Here is a 21,070-nt window from a genome sequence, read left to right on the forward strand (position 1 = left end):
GGGGTTATCCATTTTCTTTAGTCGACTGCCCTTAAAGACTTAAAAATAAATAAATAAATAAATAAACACGTAAAATCTATTAATTTATCCAGGCAGGTATGCGGCAAGGTTTAAGCGCAGTCTAATTTCAAGTTCACTTTACCACCGATTCAGCTGTGCGTGTACTGTTGAAGAGAAACTGAAGGACACAGAGTGAAGAAGGCACCGCTGAGATTTGAACTCAAGATCTCCTGTTTACAAGACAGGCGCTTTAACCAGCTAAGCCACGGCGCCCCACTGGAGAACCTTACTTGCCAAATTTCCATTTCACTCTGTAAAACTGAAGGCTTAGGGCAGAATACTTCGATTCTGAACTATGGACAATGATACTGCAGGTGAGCATCAGGTGTTGCTCGGATTGAGAAACTCCCATAAGAGGCAATCTTTGCGTTCAGAGGCAGGTGGGATCATTTGCGGAAAGCAGCATCGGAATATTTTCGTCTTGAAACTGAACTGCTGGCACTGATAGCTGCAGAAACGACAATAGACTCTTAAGGTTTAAATTTACGACAAGGGTGGGATTCGAACCCACGCGTGCAGAGCACAATGGATTAGCAGTCCATCGCCTTAACCACTCGGCCACCTTAAAAATGTATCTTTCCTTCTGTCCATTCCTGCTATATTCAAATTAACAGATCTGGTGGGGCTTAATGCCAAGATCTATGTTTAAGCACGCACACTTCATCTGCACTTATATCGTGATCTATTGTTCTCTCTCATTGCTGCCTTGCTACAGACAATCTGTTACACGTCAGGCAGGCAGGCTTTCGCTTTTCTCTCTTTCGTTCACTGGCCAAAGCATAGAGAACTAAAGCTGAGATCTCTGCTCCACCACAGTCTTCCGCACTGAAACGGACAAAGCTAACTTGTTCCTCGCAACGTTCTCAGGCACATCCGAGAGCCAACATGAAAACCCAATGAAAGGAGTATGATAAAGAGCAGGCACCGCTGAGACTCGAACTCAGGATCTCTTGTTTACTAGACAGGCGCTTTAACCAGCTAAGCCACGGCGCCTGAATCTACAGAGTTTTTAGCAATGTGACCCTGTGTTCGCATTCAGCGGGTTGGAAAATGGATGGATGGACCTCGTATCCCTAAGAGCCAGTTAACATGCAACAAATGTCCACCTCTTTGTAATAAAAAAAAAATTTAAAGGAGAACACACTTTCAGCAAGAGCAGCTCCACGATCAGATGCTTTTGGAAAGACGGAAGTTTGCCTTAAGATGTTTGAATCCAATGTTCAAAGGAAGCGATCGACGAAGAGACAACGTTCACATAATCCGTGATGAGGACGATCAGGATGTCATCTGAAAAACAAAACAGACTCACGTAACTCAGAAAAGCAGTCTTCACCTTCAAAGGCACCTTAAAGCCATTTCTTCATCGGAGTTATCCATTTTCTTTAGTCGACTGCCCTTAAAGACTTAAAAATAAATAAACACGTAAAATCTATTAATTTATCCGGGCAGGTATGCGGCAAGGTTTGAGCGCAGTCTAATTTCAAGTTCACTTTAACACCGATTCAGCTGTGCGTGTACTGTAGAAAAGAAACTGAAGGACACAGAGTGAAGAAGGCACCGCTGAGATTTGAACTCAGGATCTCCTGTTTACAGGACAGGCGCTTTAACCAGCTAAGCCACGGCGCCTCACTGGAGAACCTAACTTGCCAAATTTCCATTTCACTCTGTAAAACAGAATGCTTAGGGCAGAATACTTCGATTGTGAACTATGGACAAAGATACTGCAGGTGAGCATCAGGTGTTGTTCGGATTGAGAAACTCCCATAAGAGGCAATCTTTGCGTTCAGAGGCAGGTGGGATCATTTGCGGAAAGCAGCGTCGGAATATTTTCTTCTTGAAACTGAACTACTGGTACTGATAGCGGCAGAAACGCTAATAGACTCTTAAAATTTTAAGTTACGTGCCTGCTTAAACATAGATCGTGGCATGAAGACTTACCAGATCTGTTAATTTGAATTTAGCAGTAATGGACAGAATGAAAAATGCTTCTTTCGCGTTACAAGGTGGCCGGGTGGTTAAGGCGCTTGACTGTTAATCCGTTGTGCTCTGTACGCGTGGGTTCGAATCTCATCCTTGTTGTAACTTTAAATCTTAAGAGTCTGTTATCGTTTCTGCAGCTATCAGCTGTCATATTCCTTTGATTGGATTTTCATCTTGGGTCTCGCACTGTTAAAAATGTCCGTGAAATTTACAGTGAATTGCTGTAAAATCATGACATCAAAAAAGTGTAAACAGAAAAACAATGCAGCAGTGTTTGATTCACAGTAATACTATAGTAAAATACCTAACCGAACAGAACTGTTAATTTCAGATTAGTAATATTTTTAAACAATCATATTCCTTTATAGAATTTACAGATTATTGTAATTTAAACATAGAAAATCTGTGATACATAAAGCAATACAATATATTTAATATCAGAAGATAACAGTGTTAAAATTATGTTTTCTTTTGTCAGCTACATTTTTTTAAACCATATTACATTTTACAAATTCATATGTTATACTTTACAGATTAGAATATGCACAAATACATTAAATTTATGTTAATATGAGTGGCTTAAAAAGCAGGGGATGTGTCTGTTTGGAATTGAGTAGGCCGATTTTTAACAATCCATCAGTAAACTGCATTAGACTTGAACTATTTTCATATCCTCCCTAATAAAAGGGCTCATGTCTAAATAGAGCTTCTGGATTTTAAATCATTTGATTGTTATATTGAAATGTTCCTTAAAACCTGTACTTTCCCTTTTATCTTAACTGTACAAAATAAAATGTGCTCAGCATAACTAAGCGCATGTGATTGCAGTGAAGATGGAGCATGTTTTTAATATTATTCTGAATATAATATTATATATAATACAGATTTACAGTTAGGTTCATAAATATTAGGGCATTGACAAAAATATTTGTTTGCCTGCCCATCACAGAATACAGGTATTAAAAGAAAAATCATTATTATGATTTCCTAATGTGTACATTTTAAAGTTTCAGTTTTAATTTGAGAGTATTTATACATAAGGTGACTGGGTAATGAGTTGCAGAATTTTTTTGTTTTTGTCTTACAAATGGTCAGTTAGCTGCTCATCTGTTCCATAGCTGTTCATCAGTTATTTATTTTGAATTATATTAATTGTTAATCAGTTGTAAATGATAATATGAACTGTTTCTGCTTTTCATTACATAATGACATTTGATAATATTTAGAGTGCCTTAGGCCAATTTGAAATGATGCACATACACAGGTTTAATTGGAAGCATGTTAGCTAGAGAGCTGCTGGTTTCTTTGTCATTTGCGCCTCATTATTAACTGATGGCTGGTTAAGACAACAGACAACAATTAAAACCTTAATGCAGCCATTTAAACCTAAAATAAGCAATTACCGTATATACTTGCGTTTAGGTTCTCCCAAGGATAGGTTGGGGCTTGATTTTACTGTATAATTTCTAGTATTTTATAATGTCAGTCATATAAATCAAATGCAGAAAACTCACGCTATTGGTCCAAGGGATTATGATATGCTAACGCCCACCTGAGAGAGTAACCACGGAGCACACTGCCTTTTTTTCTCTGTATTGTGCCTACGTCACCAGCAGATGACATGGCACCCCAAACCATCACTGACTGTGGAAACTTTACACTGGACCTCACGCAACGTGGATTCTGTGCCTCTCCTCTCTTCTCTTCCTCCAGACTCTGGGACCTTGATTTCCAAAGGAAATGCAAAATTTACTTTCATCAGAGAACATAACTTTGGACCACTCAGCAGCAGTCCAAAGGCGAGACGCTTCTGACGCTGTCTCTTGTTCAAGAGTGGCCTGACACAAGGAATGCGACAGCTGAAACCCATGTCTTGCATACGTCTGTGTGTGGTGGTTCTTGAAGCACTGACTCCAGCTACAGTCCACTCTTTGTGAATCTCCCCCACATTTTTCAATGGCTTTTGTTTCCCAATCCTCTCCAGGGTGCGGTTATCCCTGTTGCTTGTACACTTTTTTCTACCACATCTTGTCCTTCCCTTCGCCTCTCTATTAATGTGCTTGGACACAGAGCTCTGTGAACAGCCAGCCTCTTTAACAATGACCTTTTGTGTCTTGCCCTCCTTGTGCAAGGTGTCAATGGTCGTCTTTTGGACAACTGTCAAGTCAGCAGTCTTCCCCATGATTGTGTAGCCTACAGAACTCGACTGAGAGACCATTTAAAGGCTTTTGCAGGTGTTTGGAGTTAATTAGCTGATTAGAGTGTGGCACCAGGTGTCTTCAATATTGAACCTTTTCACAATATTCTAATTTTCCGAGATACTGAATTTGGGACTTTCATTAGTTGTCAGTTATAATCATCAACATTAAAAGAAATAAACATTTGAAATACATCAGTCTGTGTGTAATGAATGAATCTAATATACAAGATTCACTTTTTGAATGGAATCACTGAAATAAATCAACTTTGTCATGATATTCTAATTTTATGACCAGCACCTGTATACGCAAAGGTCTGTACGTCTCTCCACTACTCAACTAAACATTTAAGCCCCATGACCTGTTCAAAATGCGACCCCTGGCGTTCGGACCCTTTGGTCCACCCAATCCTGCTTTACGTTACCAATAAATTGTCACGTCGGGACGTGCATCGTTCATCAACACCTACTCAGGTGCAGTCCATCTTATTTAAACGTTCCCGCACTCGTACGCACCCGTCTGTCCTGGTGACGTAAAGGCTCCTTTTTCAGCGTTTAGTAAGTGAGTGCTGTTTTACTTTCTCCTGCTTTCATTTCGATTCCTTTTTGCTGGCTACTCTGAAACTGTGCTCTCCGACCTTCTGACCTGTTCCCCTGGATTTAAATACAGCACTTTCGCCTTCTCTCTTGCTGCCGTTACGGGAGCGCGCCTTAAAACTCGGCCGCGGAAAAACGTGAACGCGCTCGAAAGACGGCTTCAGACGCGTGTCTCGGGGTCAGCTAGTTCGAACTCCACGGGTTCCTCTCGGAGCACCGGCACGCCTCCAGGAAGCCCATTAAGCAATTCTTGGGCTCAAACGGGGGTGAAACTTTGTGCGCTGCCATGTTAATCTGTGAAGAGGGTGCTAAATCAGGTAAATAACTTTATTTCTCCAACCTTTTTTCCCAGTGTCTGTGATAAGCTAAGTGGTTGCCTCTATATTTGCTTTATTCCTACAGCCGCTGAAATTGGCTTCTCACACTCTCGTGACTTTGTAATGCTGCCCATAATAAAAGGCCCTAAAAGTGTGGTGAGTGGAATGCAGACTGAAGCTCTTCATAGTTTGACAAAAACAAACAAGTAATGATTAACAAACTAAGTTCAAATTCAAACCACTTCTCTCTCTTACATGTATGGTATAACCCTGCACCTCTGCTTGATCAGCAGATAAAAATAACATCTTCCTTTTGTGGGAGTGAGCTGTCTGTCCAATTTGCAAATTCATGAAGGAAATCAAGTGAGAACTGCAACTGACATATGCAAATCAAACCAGTCAAACAAGTCTTTATAGTCTGTTTTAATTTCACACAAACAAGAAACACTCAGTTTTTCATTCTATTAATCTGCTTGTTAATAATCTGAAAGAAATTAAACAGAGAAAGCACCTTTGAGAGCAAAAAGGTCTCGAGGACATTATTAAAAAAACAGCGTGAGGAGCTCAATAAAAACATCAATGACATCTACTAGGAGGAGCTTGAAATGTCAAATTTTTAAAAAGCATACAAAAAATAAAAAATCCATACAATATAAATCAAGCACATCTATAGTATAAAACTACTATGTACAGTAGGGGAGAGTCATGAGCTGTGCCAGAATACAATAATACAATACAATACAGTTTATTTTTGTATAGCCCAAAATCACACAGGAAGTGCCGCAATGGGCTTTAACAGGCCCTGCCTCTTGACAGCCCCCCAGCCTTGACTCTCTAAGAAGACAAGGAAAAACTCCCAAAAAAACCTAGTAGGGAAAAGTGGAAGAAACCTTGGGAAAGGCAGTTCAAAGAGAGACCCCTTTCCAGGTAGGTTGGGCGTGCAGTGGGTGTCAAAAGAAGGGGGTCAATACAATACAATACAGTACAGTACACAGAACAATTTCTCAATATAGTAAGAAATAAAAAAAAATATATAAATTTTAGAAGTACACAGTAGAATTTAACAGTAAATGATATATCCCATAATAAGATTTGTATTTGTATAGAGTCCTGGAGACCTCATCCTTCAAGTTGCCTCCCCCATTTGGCCATTCCACAGCTGAAACAGTGCTGGGCCAGCCAATCCGATGAAAGGACCCCTCTCTCCCACGATTCCTGCGATCCTCCATCTGGGATGACTTTTCCTTAGGCAGGCAAAACAACTTGACAGGTGGGCCATGGAACCAAGTGCCACATTTGAATGCCAACACAGCAGTCCAAACTAACAACAATGGGTTTTTGTTAACAAAGGAAGGGAGAATTGCAACAGGGGAATAGAAAAATACAAAGGACAAATCATCCAACACCTGGTCCACTATGGCCTAACTGAGAACTGGGTGCCCATCTACCCTATTGGGTGGCTGATCCACATGCCCACAGTACAAATGTGTTTCCTCTGCTCTGCTTTGTCACCCCTCTCTTCAATGCTTTGGCTTTACATCCTCTTAAAATCAAACCTTTCTGTCTTCTTCGTGTGGAAGAAAAATTTGACTTTGGAGTCACATAATAATTTAGGATAAAGTGTTTTCATTTGCTTTCCATATCATATTAAAATATAGCATTCATCTTAAAGAAATAGCATGCAAGCAGCTCCTCCAGCTTGCAGGGAAAATCTGGGGGTTGGTGGCAGGATTGGCACTCCAGCTACCATAAAAAACCTCACACTGTTCCAGTGTGGTGCTGAGGTGTCGCCCGCTACACTCTGGTTCCAATTCAGGTGGTTCATTGTGTGGTAGATATCACATAAAGGGTTAATAGATGTCAGAAACCTGTTGAGGCATATCAGGAAACCAGATAAAGGTCAAGTGAACAACAAAATGTACTAGAAGGTGACTAAGAGATCAGATGAGTTGTATTCAACAAGTTTGGGCAGTTGTTATATACACATACATTTCAAGGGTGCCGTTCATAGCTATTTACTATATGGGGCCTGTTACAGATCTAAATTAAATGAAGGTTCTGGATCATTCATGTGTGAGTCTTTTGGGAACCAAAAATGATTCCACTATGGCATCGATCTGAAGGACCACTCTGGCACCTTTATTTTATAAGTGTAATTCCATTTCCATCTTTTGCCCAATATTCATGGTCTCTCCTAGGTTTGAGACTCATGTTCACGGTTCAAGGTTTTTATTTTGCCACTAGCTGCACTGTCTTTTGAAGACAGTTAATAGAATAAGTTATAAAATATTTTATATCTCTTTTCTTTTGTGTACCCAAAGCAATCGTTTGTTCTGCTATCCTCAAATGTCTCAAACTGTCTTGGCCAGCACTTCAGTTCTTATTATGTTCCTGTAAAGCCTGCTTCTTAGACTCTGTCATTTTGAGGCACCTTGCACACCTCTTGTGTACTTTTTGACTGCCAGAAATGGTAGATGCTGTGAAAACATCATTCATATTCTTGCAATTACTTCCTTTGTTTGAAGGTGACTCACAGTGCTCTTCCTACGCCTTTCCTCAATATCTGTTGTGTCAACCTTTCTTGACTGAGCAGCCAAAGGGAAATTGACCAAACAGACCAAAGCAGGTCAGGTCATGTTCTGGAGCATGCACTAGTACAGCATGTTGCCACACCCACCACATGACCAAACAGTTCAAGATACTGTTTGACAACCCCCCCCCAGGCAGACACGTGGTCCAGTTTCACCTCTTGGAAATGACCCTCTATCTGCCACAGCCAGGTGTTATGTGGGCGTCTCCTTGCCCTGGTCCAGCAACAGGGTCCACAACAATGAGTGAGCCGGATCAGCTGGGGAAATCATACCACATGGCTGTAGTGCCGTAACTGATGCACCCTCACAATGTAGGTAATGTGTCTCATTTGGGACTCCTTGAGAAACCACTAATTTGACACAAAGTCAAACCAGCACTACCCAAGGATTCTCTAAAGAGACATGGTACTGATGGAGTCCAGTCTTCATCTCAAGTCACTCGATTGCGTCCATGTCTTACAATCATATAGCAAAACAGGAAGCACCAGGACTCTAAAGACTTGGACCTTCGTCCTTTTGCAAAGACATTCAGAGCGCCACACACCCCTTTACAGTGACCTCATGACCCCCCATGCTCTCCCAATCTGTCTACTGATTTCACAGGAAGAGTCAACAGAGACACGAGTGACGCTGCCGAGGATATTAAACCTTTTGACAAGGTCGACACTCTATCCACAGACATACACACTGGCTGTGCCTAAGAGGTCATTAATGGCCTGGACCTTGATTTTTATCCAGGACACTTGTAAGCCCAGACACTCAGACTCATCAGAGCCTCCATTTACTCCATGAAGATCACAGCATTGTCAGCAAAGTCAAGATAAGTGAATCTTTCTTTACCAACAGATGCTCTACAGCTGCTGGACCCCACGACTCTGCCTAACACCCAATCCATGTAAACACTGAACAGAGTAGGCACAAAAACACACCCCTGATGAACCCCAGAATCAACTGGGAAAAACACAGAAGTTCTTCCTCCACTCTGTACAGCACTCACAGTACCAGTGTACAGGCCAACCATGACATCCAACAACTTAGGGGGATCCTGCAGAGTCTCAGGATGTCCCACAAGGCAGCTTGATCAACTGAGTTGAATGCTTTATGAAAAGAAACTCTGCAGATATTCATGTTTGTGCTCCATGAGAACCCACTGTGCCAGGATGCGGTCGATGGTAGACTTCTTAGGCATAAAATTAGACTGCTCTGGTAACTGGTAGGTGATAGATAGATAGATAGATAGATAATAGCTTTGTATAATGTTATTGTTTACCCCATCCTCCCCCCAAGTGGAATTGTAGAGTCACATAGTGTGGGGAAGGAACGATCTCCTCAGTCTGTCAGTGGAGCAGGACGGTGACAGCAGTCTGTCGCTGAAGCTGCTCCTCTGTCTAGAGATGATACTGTTCAGTGGATGCAGTGGATTCTCCATGATTGACAGGAGCCTGCTCAGTGCCCGTCACTCTGTCATGGATGTCAAGCTGTCCAGCTTCGTGCCTACGATAGAGCCTGCCTTCCTCACCAGTTTGTCCAGATGTGAGGCGTCCCTCTTCTTTATGCTGCCTCCCCAGCACACCACCGCATAGAAGACGGCGCTCGCCACAACCGTCTGATAGAACATCTGCAGCATCTTATTGCAGATGTTGAAGGACACCAGCCTTCTAAGGAAGTATAGTCGGCTCTGTCCTTTCTTACACAGAGCATCAGTATTGGCAGTCCAGTCCAATTTATCATCCAGCTGCACTCCCAGGTATTTATAGTTCTGCACCCTCTGCACACAGTCACCTCTGATGATCACGGGGTCCATGAGGGGCCTGGTCCTCTTAAAATCCACTACCAGCTCCTTGGTTTTGCCGACGTTCAGGTGTAGGTGGTTTAAGTCGCACCATTTAACAAAGTTCTTGATGAGGTTCCTATACTCCACCTCCTGCCCACACCTGATGCAACCCACGATAGCAGTGTCGTCAGCGAACTTTTGCACGTGGCAGGACTCCGAGTTGTATTGGAAGTTCAATGTATATAGGATGAACAGGACCAGAGAAAGTACAGTCCCCTGCGGCGCTCCTGTGTTGCTGACCTGCAGTTCCCAAGACGCACATACTGAGGTCTGTCTTTAAGATAGTTCACGATCCATGCCACCAGGTATGAATCTACTCCCATCTCTGTCAGCTTGTCCCTAAGGAGCAGAGGTTGGATGGTGTTGAAGGCGCTAGAGAAGTCCAGAAACATAATTCTTACAGCACTACTGCCTCTGTCCAAGTGGGAGAGGGATCGGTGTAGCATGTACATGATGGCATCCTCCGCTCCCACCTTCTCCTTGTACGCGAACTGCAGAGGGTCGAGGGTGTGGTGGACCTGTAGCCTCAGGTGGTGAAGCAGCAGCTGCTCCATGGTTTTCATCACATGCGACATCAGAGCGACAGGCCTGAAGTCATTCAGCTCACTAGGACATGATACCTTTGGGACTGGGGTGATGCAAGATGTTTTCCAAAGCCTCGGGACTCTCCCCTGTTCCAGGCTCAGGTTGAAGATGTGCTGTAGAGGACTCCCCAGCTCCAGCGCACAGGCCTTCAGCAGTCGTGGTGATACTCCATCTGGACCCACTGCTTTGCTGGCACAAATGAGCAATGTACATGAGCATGTAATTACATGATAACATGAGCATGTAATCAAGGATTTTACTGAGGACAACCCCAGCAAGGACCTTACCCAGCATCAAGAGCAGTGTTATCCCCCAGCAGTGCTGTAATACAGGCAATCACCCTTCCATTTCAAGATAGGGAGAACAAGTCCCATTTTCCAGTCAGTGGGGATGACGCCTGTCTCACAAATGGAACCAAAGATTGCTTGTAATGCAAAGAAGCCAGCCTTACCACCAGCCTGGAGAAGTTCACCACAGATCCATACATCCTTTCCTACCTTCAGCTAATTCACCACCTGTGCAATCTCAGTGAGACTGGGTGGTTCACAGCTAATTGGTGGAAAAGCTCCAAGAACCGTGGACACAGAGATGTCCAACGTCATCGCAGGATGATCACCTTTAAACGGTTAATCAAAGTAGCCAGCCCAGCAGGTCACAATTGCAGTGTCATTCATACGTACTGTTCCATCATCTGTCCTGACTGCGACTATCCAAGGAACAGATTCATATGTGTGAGATGCTTCGATTCTTCCGTAAGCAGAACATGGGTCATTAGGCCATAGATGGTGTGTCAGTTGCTCAGAGATTCCTCTAACAAACACCTCCTTATCTGCCCTCTGAGCCCTTGCAGCCAACTTTCTCAGTTCCTGGTACAGACTGGAGTTGCCATCAAGCCGTGTGCTGTGACTGACTATAGGTGCTGGATCAGGATCCAGTGATTCACAGCCCCTGACCTTTTGCAAAGTCAAGGAGCATGGAACCACCTTCATCACGGTCACTAGACCCATCTCAGTTCCTGGTACAGACTGGAGTTGCCATCAAGCCGTGTGCTGTGACTGACTATAGGTGCTGGATCAGGATCCAGTGATTCACAGCCCCTGACCTTTTGCAAAGTCAAGGAGCATGGAACCACCTTCATCACGGTCACTAGACCCATGAGAACCGACAAAATCCTCATAGCCAGCAACGTCAGTGCCAGTGGTTACAGTGAAGTCACCCATGACCAAAGGAGTGTCACCTCAATGGCATCCATCAACCACCGAGCAAAGATGTGAATAAAATGTCTCCTTCACCAAGACATCACTCACCCCTTTTGGAGCATACACTGAGATAACAGACAAGGCACCCAGAGAATGCCTTAATCTGAGTCTCATAATACGCTTATTGAAAGGTGTGACATCGGACAACGTCAGAAGGAGCCAATCCATCACAGCAACAGCTACTCCCTGAGTATGACAGTCATCAGAGCTAACAAACCAATAAAAGGTGAACCAACCTACAGAGATCTGGCCAATCTCAGGTCTGCTCACCTCAGCTGTGTGAAGTTTTTTTTTAATGGTGGCTAGAGTGTCAATCCTGCCACCAACCCCCAAGTTTTTCCTACAAGTGGAGGACCATTTGCAGAGTTGATGCAGTTTAACGTCATAACCAGGACGCAAAGCCAAAGCCAAACCAACCAATTATATTGCACGCATAGACTGGACACACCCACAGACATACACACACCAACAGTAGTGTTTTATTACCTGTATATAGTAGAAGTAGTAGAAGATACTGTAGATCTTTACACAAGAAAACATGAAATTTACCTTTTCAATTGCATGTAATAATAGACAGAAAAAAATAGATACAAGAAAGAACGTATGCAGACATTATTGTTACACTTCAGCTCCACAATCAAATACAATTATCTTTCAGCAGCTGGTAAACATGCTTGCGTTCCTGGGCCTGGAATCCCACCTCAGAACTGGACAGACAGACAGACAGACAGACAGACAGACAGACAGACAGACAGACAGACAGACAGACAGACAGACAGACAGACAGAACCCAGTCAGTCCAAGTAGGAATCAATATATTGAGTACCACCCTTGGTGTCCCCCAAGGCTGTGTCTTGAGTCCTCTACTTTTCACTTAATGACCAATGACTGTTACATCATGTATAGCATGCACCACATTACATTTGACATGGTAGAGCAGTGATAAGCCTCATCAGTGGTGATGATGTGACGGCTTATAGGGAGGAGGTGAAATAATTAGTGAACAGGTGTAAAAACAATAACCTGACAATAAATGCCAATACAACAAAAGAAATCACTATTCACTCCAGCAACAATCATGACACCAACCTTCATCTCTCCATCAGGAGTCAGACAGGAGTACAAAGTTTCCTGGAATGGAGTTAACAAATGATCTCTTCTAGACAAGAGGGGATATAAACTATTGCACTTCCTGTGGTACACGAGGAGAGCTAACCTCTTCCCTCCCACCCTCACCACTTTCTACTGAGGCACCACAGAGAGTGTATTGACCACCTCCATCTGGTATCAGGACTGTAATGCCTCAGACCAGATTTACCTGCAGAGGATGGTGAGAGTAGCTGAAAATATCATTGGGGCATACAGGAGCTCTACAGTTAACACTACATAAACAGTGCCACCAACATTATCACACACCACACTCTCCTCTACAATGGACTGTTTATAATTATGTCCTCTGGTAAGTAGTAAATGGTGCAGAACTGCCAAATTTCATAAAAGCTTCACCCCACAAGCCATTAGACTCTTAAAAATGATCAGTCTGTTAACTCAATGCAATATAAATGTATCTATGTCATATTAACTTCTGTTATTATCTGTTAAGTTAAACTTATGTTGTGGATTGTGTTGTACTGTAGGGTGTTTGTATGTATGTATGTATATTGGCGATTCTATTTTGTTTATTCTTGTCTATTTTAGTTATGATTCTTGTTTAATTTTGTTGGCTATTCTTGTACATAATTGGGCCAGGTGATGCAATTTAGTAAGATTGTCCTGATTGTACTAATTTACTAAACAGTCCACTTGGCTGAAGTAATAGCTTTCATCCACCACAGATATCTGTTTTATCATCATAGTGTCATCAGCATACTGGATAATTGAACAACAGCCATTGTTCTGTCTCAGGTCACTAGAATAGAGCATTAATTGCAATGGAGACAGAATGTAACCTGTAAAAAAGTGTCATGCACTGAATCTATAATATGATATACTAGCCAGCCGCATAATTATGTATTGATGGGTGAACACTTCCTGAAAGACACAGTTGTCCAAATGGGGTGGGTTTGAGGATATGACTGTAAGTGAATGAAAAGATGGAACACTGGAGAGAGCAACATATAATTGTCCGTGACTGAAAACTGGAGGACCGCCGCCGCGCCCACCACCTCCCAGAGCGAGGGATGGGGCTGGACGGCGGTCACGCGTGGAGGGCAGAACGGGATGAGAGGGGAAGGACGCCCAGTGAGGACGATGTATTGATGGGTGAACACTTCCTGAAAGACACAGTTGTCAAAATGGGGTGGGTTTGAGGACTGTAAGGGAACTCTGGAGAGAGCAACATACAATTGTCTGTGACTAAAAACTGGAGGACCACCATCGCGCCCCCACCTCCCAGAGCAAGGGACGGGGCTGGATGGTGGTAGCGTGCAGAGGGCGGAACGGGGTGTGAGGGGAAGGACACCTAGTGATGACGATGTATTGATGGGTGAACACTTCCTGAAAGACACAGTTGTCGAAATGGGGTGGGTTTGAGGATACGACTGCAAGGGAACTCTGGAGAGAGCAACATACAATTGTCCGTGACTGAAAACTGGAGGACCGCCGCTGCGCCCCCACATCCCACAGCGAGGGACGGGGCTGGACAGTGGTTGGGCGCGGAGGGCGGAATGGGGGGAGAGGGGAAGGACGCCCAGGGAGGATGCCCTTTCTGCCCCCTCCGCCTCTCCGGAGAGAGGGCAGGGAATTGGGCCCGAGAGGTTTCGGGTCCTAACCGTCCAATGACGGGTCGGCACAACCGGTAATGATCCTTCTGCAGGTTCACCTACAGAAACCTTGTTACGACTTTTACTTCCTCTAGATAGTCAAGTTCGATCGTCTTCTCGGCACTCCGCCAGAGGCCGCGAGCGACCGCGGCAGGGCCGATCAGAGGACCTCACTAAACCATCCAACCGGTAGTAGCGACGGGCGGTGTGTACAAAGGGCAGGGACTTAATCAGTGCGAGCTTATGACCCGCACTTACTAGGAATTCCTCGTTCGTGGGGAACAATTGCAAGCCTCAAGCCGATCCTCATCACGAATGGGGTTCAACGGCTTACCCACACCTCTCGGCGCCGGGGAGACACAAGTTGATCCATTCAGTGTAGCGCGCTTGCAGCCCCAGACATCTAAGGGCATCACAGACCTGCTATTCCACAATCTCACGTGGCTGAAAGCCACTTGTCCCTCTAAGAAGTTGGACGCTGACCGCTCGGGGGTCGCGTAACTATTTAGCAGGAGGGAGTCTCGTTCGTTATCGGAATTAACCAGACAAATCGCTCTACCAACTAAGAACGGGCATGTACCACCACCCACAGAATCGAGAAAGAGCTATCAATCTGTCAATCCTCTCCGTGTCCGGGCCGAGTGAGGTTTCCCGTGTTGAGTCAAATTAAGCCGCAGGCTCCACTCCTGGTGGTGCCCTTCCGTCAATTCCTTTAAGTTTCAGCTTTGCAACCATACTCCCCCCGGAACCCAAAGACTTTAGTTTCCCGGTTGGCTGCCCAGCGGGTCATGGGAATAACGCCGCCAGATCGCCAGTTGGCATCGTTTATGGTCGGAACTACGATGGTATCTGATCGTCTTCGAACCTCCTACTTTCGTTCTTGATTAATGAAAACATTCTTGGCAAATGCTTTCGCTCTCGCTCGAATTGTTGATGGGCGGGGCTCTGTCGTGTGTATCCCATGGTCCCATATTAGTTGGGAGCATGCAGCTTTGAACAGGGCACAATGTCTTCATCTACCCATTAGTGTACAAATCTCTGCAAAAACTCCAAGACCGGAGCTGCAGAGCTATGCAGAACAACCAGGAAAAACCATGCCACTACACTCCTAAAGGTAGACATTGTCCCCTGTCTGTACATTTCAAGGACCTTCTGTGCGCAGGCTGAACTAATCATCTATCTGCGCACTCATAGACCCTCCAACCTTCCCCAGGGTTATTAAATGGTCTTCATCATGTTGATGGATGAACAGAAGTAAAGGCACACCAGCCAGCAATAGAGCCAAAGTGCTTTACTTCCTGACACAGAATAGGACTGGCCCCCAGATGCCTTTTATTCATGACATTTACAAACACTCACTGCCTTAAAGAGGCAAGCAGGATAATTAAAGACCTCAGACATCATGCACAGCCATCCCATCATATCATGATCAGGCTTTTGTTTTAGATGTATTTGATATATTTTTAACAATGAATAACAGTCTCAAGAAATGTGTTTTTTATGGGCCATATCATTTTGTATGGAAGATTATCTGTGCGAAAATTAAATGTATTCCGACGTATCAACGACTTTGCAATGCTACGCATATGCACATGGTGCACTTAATTTTGGAATTGTCTTAGTGCGTCATAATTAAAAACATATCAACCAAATAATTGACTGCTTTTCACTATAGTCTGCAATTTCTGTATTACCGTATATACTCACGTATACTGTAAGTCGGGTCTTGAAACCCGAAAAATCGATCATAAAATTAGACCCTGACTTATACACCCGTTCAAAAATGTGACACTTAATTTTTATTTATTTTTTTTCACCTTCTTGCCTCCAATCTCCAATCTCGCATCAGTTTCTCAGACACATCTAATTTTGTTGCAGTAGCGCAGTTTCCAGTTTCAATCGCTACTTCAACGACGTTTAATATAAAACCAGCTTCATATTTTCTTCTGATCGAATGCTCCATTGTAGATAATGGATGCTCTTGCGATAAAGGTGTATGAGGGTGTGAGATACAAAAAACATAAGTCAGTGCAAATGTTGCTTTGGAATAGTTTGGCTATTACCGTGTGGTCATGTAGGCTCAATAAATAGAGAGGTTAGGAACACGCTTTGATACAGCGCATTGCTGCACCCACATAAAAATAAAGGCAGTGTGCTCCGTGGTTACTCTCTCAGGTTAGTGTTAGCATATCATAATCCCTTGTACCAATAGCGTGAGTTTTCCGCATTCAATTTATACGACCGACATTATAAAATACCAGAAATTATATTGTAAAAGCAAATCCCAAATTATCCACGGAAGAAGTTATCCATGAGAATATACGGTAGTTTAAAATACAATACAAAGGCATCTTGCATTTTAATTCATGTCCAAAGGCAAGAATTTTGCAAGTTAATTGCATTTTGATTCAAGACCACACATTAATCCTGGCAAAACTAAATGTAATCAATTGACCAATCAGCATGAAAACGTTAACTCAAAAGTTGAGTTAAGAGGTGTTTCACTTCTAAATATTTTCATGTTCTGCTGGCAGGTTTCATCAAATATGAATCGAAACTGTGAGCAGAATGTTTTTGGTCTCGCTGAAGAAGGTTACTCTTAAATGTTAAATTATTCAATAATGTGTTATGCTGCCTTATATCATATTGTTCAATTCTTGTTCTGATAATCCTGACCAATATGTCAAGAGGTTTAGTAATAACCAGTACAGTCATCCCCATCTGCAGGTATTCACAAACCACATTGAGTGGAATATTGCTGTACAGACACCAAGGCTGATGATCTACATAATCGTATGCTGCAACTCAGGACCTTAGATCTTGAATGTGTTCAAAGGGTGTTACTAAAATAGCTGGAAATTCTACACCTGTTTCTGCTTTTGTTACACCAGCCCTTTCCAGCAACCAGTTGACATAGCAGAGAATTAAATTATTATTTACATTGGCAGCTTCCTTCTATTCATTGAGACAGCGGATCCTCTGCCTTATCAACTCCCCATTCCCCACCTTTAGTACTGAGTGAACACATCTGTAATTCAGCTTCCTCTTACCTAACTGTTCAAGCCCCTTGCCTCTCCATTTCATGCTGATTGATCATTTGATTACATTTAGTTTTGCTATGATTAATGCGTGGTCTTGAATCGAAATGCAATACACTCAGTGAAACTGCAATATGTTTGCTTTGCTTTGTATTTATGACACACAGTCTATGGACATGTATTAAAATGCAAGATGCGTTGTATTGCACTTTAAACTGACATGAAAATTGTGTACTGAAGTGTAAAGCAATCGATCATTTGGTTTATGTATTTTTAGTCATGACATGATAACTGTACCAAAATGAAATGCATCATGTGCATGTGCATTGTATCACAACGTAGTTAACACATTGGATTGCATTTAATTTAGGCATGAATAATCTTCCATAATTTTTAGGGTTATGTGGTGACTCTTGCAATACCACTACTGTTAAGGACAAGCAGAAGAGCTCATCACGTGACATCTCCACGTCAAAGGTATACCAGTCAACATCCAAAGTCGGATTCTTTGAAAAGATTTTTGTGATCATATTTTATTTCTGTATTCCTGGTTAAGAATATTTAATGACCTGCTTCTCGACTACAATTTACAATCTGGCTCTGGATACTTGTTCCTTTTCATTTTTGGTTATCAAAACTTCCTATACTGTTTCTTGACTATGATACTTGAAAGACATCCTGAGCACTGTTTGTATAACTCTTTAGTCTTTTTGGTTCTGACACTTGGCGTTAACTTTGTGACGTCTTTTAATTCCAGATCCACTCAAAGCTGCTGCCAACTCATGTAGTCAATACACCTTCTGGACTATTGGCACGCACATCATTAGGTTTAGGGACAGTTTCTACCCACAATTTGGAAGGTTTCTAAACATACAATTCCAAATACAGTGGAAACTCGGTTTGCGAGTAACTTGGTTTACGAGTGTTTTGCAAGACGAGCAAAAATTTGTAATAAATTTTCACTTGATAAACAGGCGAGGTTTTGCAGTACGAGTAGTTTGTCTGCTGTCATGTGATCACAACTGAGCTGATGGTTCTTCTCTCTCTATCACTGCGGGATTGTGGGCAATCGTCTCCTATTCTCCATCTGAGTCGGCGTGCCTCACTCATATAGTCAACATCCGTACGAGCGTATAGTGTTTACTACAGCATTAGTATTGTGACTGTGCTCGCGTGCGCTCGTGTGTGTGTGTGCTCGTGCGCGCGTGTGTGCTGTGACGTGCGAGTCCCTGTCTTGCACCCTAAAACACGAAGCTGAGTCTCAGTACTTTAGCAACACAAGCTTTATTCAGCTTGAAACAGCAACAGCGCGGTTATTTATACACAGACACAGCAGTCAGGCAGGGCCCTGCACATTTATAATGTTCCTTGTTCCTTGTATCACCCATTGACGGCAGGCGCTTATAGCATGTCCGCGATCTTTTCAGATTCGCTTTTACGGAGAACTGCTACAGCGCTGGGAGACTGCGATTGCTTTGGGATCCTCTTCCGCATGTCGTCCCATTGGGTGGAATCCCAGAAGAGTTTAGAAACTCACTCACACCAGCCATGATTCTTTTCAAAGGTAAAGTGCAAGTTAATTTGTTTTATGTATTTTTACTTTATATTTTGTATTAATCATTTTTATATGAATAGTTTTGGGTTGTGGAACAAATCATCTGAGTTTCCATTATTTCTTATGGGGAAATTCACTTTGATATACGAGTGCTTTGGACTACGAGCACGTTTCCGGAACGAATTATGCTCGCAAACCGAGGTTCCACTGTATTGTAACATTACCAATACTGTGTATGTGAAATTGTTGCAAATACACATTGAACATGTTATATACTGCTCAAAAAATTAAAGGACCAGTTTTTAATGCGAGTATAGCATCAAGTCAATGAAAATTCTGGACTATTGATCTGGTCAGTTAAGTAGCAGAGGGGGTTGTTAATCAGTTTCAGCTGCTTTGGTGTTCTTGAAATTAACAAGAGGTGCACTAGAAGGGCAACAATGAGATGACCCTCAAAACAGGAATGGTTTAACAGGTGGAGGGAGGCCACTGACATTTTTCCCTCCTCATCTTTTCTGACTGTTTTTTTCACTAGTTTTGCATTTGGCTATGGTCAGTGTTACTACTGGTAGCATGAGGTGATACCTGGGCCCTACAGAGGTTGCACAGGTAGTCCAACTTCTCCAGGATGACACATCAATATGTGCCTCCCATTGCCAGAAGGTTTGCTGTGTCTCCCAGCACAGTCTCAAGGGCATGGAGGAGATTCCAGGAGACAGGCGGTTACTCTAGGAGAGCTAGACAGGGCCCCTCGTAGAAGGTCCTTAACCCATCAGCAGGACCCACCGGTATCTGCTCCTTTGGGCAAGGATGAACAGGATGAGCACTGCCAGAGCCTACAAAATGACCTCCAGCAGGCCACTGGTGTGAATGTCTCTGACCAAACAACAGAAACAGACTTCATGAGGGTGGCCTGAGGGCCCGACATCCTCTAGTGGGCCCTTTTCTCACTGCCCAGCACCGTGGAGCTTGATTGGCATTTACCAGAATTGGCAGGTTCACCACTGGCACCCTGTGCTTTTCACAGATGAGAGCAGGTTCACCCTAAGCACATGTGACAGACGTGAAAGGCTCTGGAGAAGCCGTGGAGAACGTTATGCTGCCTGTAACATCGTTCAGCATGACCAGTTTGGTGGTGGGTCAGTGATGGTATATCTGGGGAGGCATATCCATGGAGGGACGCACAGACCTCTACAGGCTAAACAACAAGGTATTGTGATGAAATCCTTGGACCCATTGACAGACTCTATGCTGGTGCAGTGGTTCCTGGTTTCCTGCTGGTGCACAACAATGCCCAGCCTCTTGTGGTGAGAGTATATGGGCAGTTCCTGGAGGATGATGGAATTGATATCATTGACTGAACCCCCATGCTCACTCACCTGACCTCAATCCAATAGAACACCTCTGGGACATTATGTTTCGGTCCATCTGATGCTGCCAGATTGTACCTCAGACAGTCCAGGAGCTATAGTGATGCCCTGGTCCAGATCTGAGAGGAGATCCCCCAGGACACCATCCGTCATCTCATAAGGACTTTGTCATGCATGCATACAAACTACTGACCGCGATTTTAGAGTTTGTGAGCGCTGAAGTCGAAATCAACAACGGGAGTCTAAAACCAATTTTTAATAAAAAACAATTTCTTTATTCTTTTGTTCTTTATTCTTGGTGAGTAAAAAACCTGTGAGACTGCCCTGTTGGAGAATGTGGACAGACTGCAAAAGAAAAAAGTGTTTCCCCTTTTATTACCTAGCTTGTTCATTTAGCTAAAGAGAGAACAGAAAAAAAAAACATAACAGTTCATTTTGAGGTCACCCATAGATTAGGGAACATCTTAAATTTATGACATAGGAGTACAGAAAAACAAACAGCAGTACCAGGCACCTACATTATCTAAAGAATGTGCCCGTCTTAGTACAAACCCATTTTAAGCAGTTTTCTTAAAGTTCATTGCATTAGTTATAAAGAGATTACATTCTTTTAATTTTAATATCTTCATTAGTTTATATTTGTCTGATTAGATTAATAATTCTTATTTATTACTTCATAAGTGACTTGTTTTCTTATAATATTAAACAAGAGTAAAGAAAGATCACATTGAATTATAATATCACAGGGTGTTCTGTTAATATCATGAGGTTAGCACTTTCACATAGAAAAATTAAATCAGTCTCATATTCTGTGTATAAACATAATTCATTTCCTACCTAAATGCAGATAAAATCATATAGAATTATAAAATCATATAGTTCTCTGCAGCATGATTAATACAAAATTCAGTCATTGGTATTTTGT

General features: G+C 42.9%; 4 non-coding genes across 4 annotated transcripts; all 4 read right to left on the reverse strand.

Moving 5' to 3' along the window:
* Nucleotides 1-199: 199 nt before the first annotated feature.
* Nucleotides 200-273, reverse strand: trnat-ugu (transfer RNA threonine (anticodon UGU)). The gene has a single exon. It is a non-coding gene; the product is annotated as a tRNA-Thr (tRNA).
* Nucleotides 274-541: 268 nt separating this feature from the next.
* trnas-gcu (transfer RNA serine (anticodon GCU)) lies at nucleotides 542-628 on the reverse strand. Its single transcript has one exon. It is a non-coding gene; the product is annotated as a tRNA-Ser (tRNA).
* Nucleotides 629-979: 351 nt separating this feature from the next.
* trnat-agu (transfer RNA threonine (anticodon AGU)) lies at nucleotides 980-1,053 on the reverse strand. Its single transcript has one exon. It is a non-coding gene; the product is annotated as a tRNA-Thr (tRNA).
* A 559-nt stretch (nucleotides 1,054-1,612) lies between these two features.
* Nucleotides 1,613-1,686, reverse strand: trnat-ugu (transfer RNA threonine (anticodon UGU)). The gene has a single exon. It is a non-coding gene; the product is annotated as a tRNA-Thr (tRNA).
* Nucleotides 1,687-21,070: the final 19,384 nt, after the last annotated feature.

Source organism: Erpetoichthys calabaricus, chromosome 5 (assembly GCF_900747795.2).
Source record: "Erpetoichthys calabaricus chromosome 5, fErpCal1.3, whole genome shotgun sequence".
Lineage (NCBI taxonomy): Eukaryota > Metazoa > Chordata > Cladistia > Polypteriformes > Polypteridae > Erpetoichthys > Erpetoichthys calabaricus.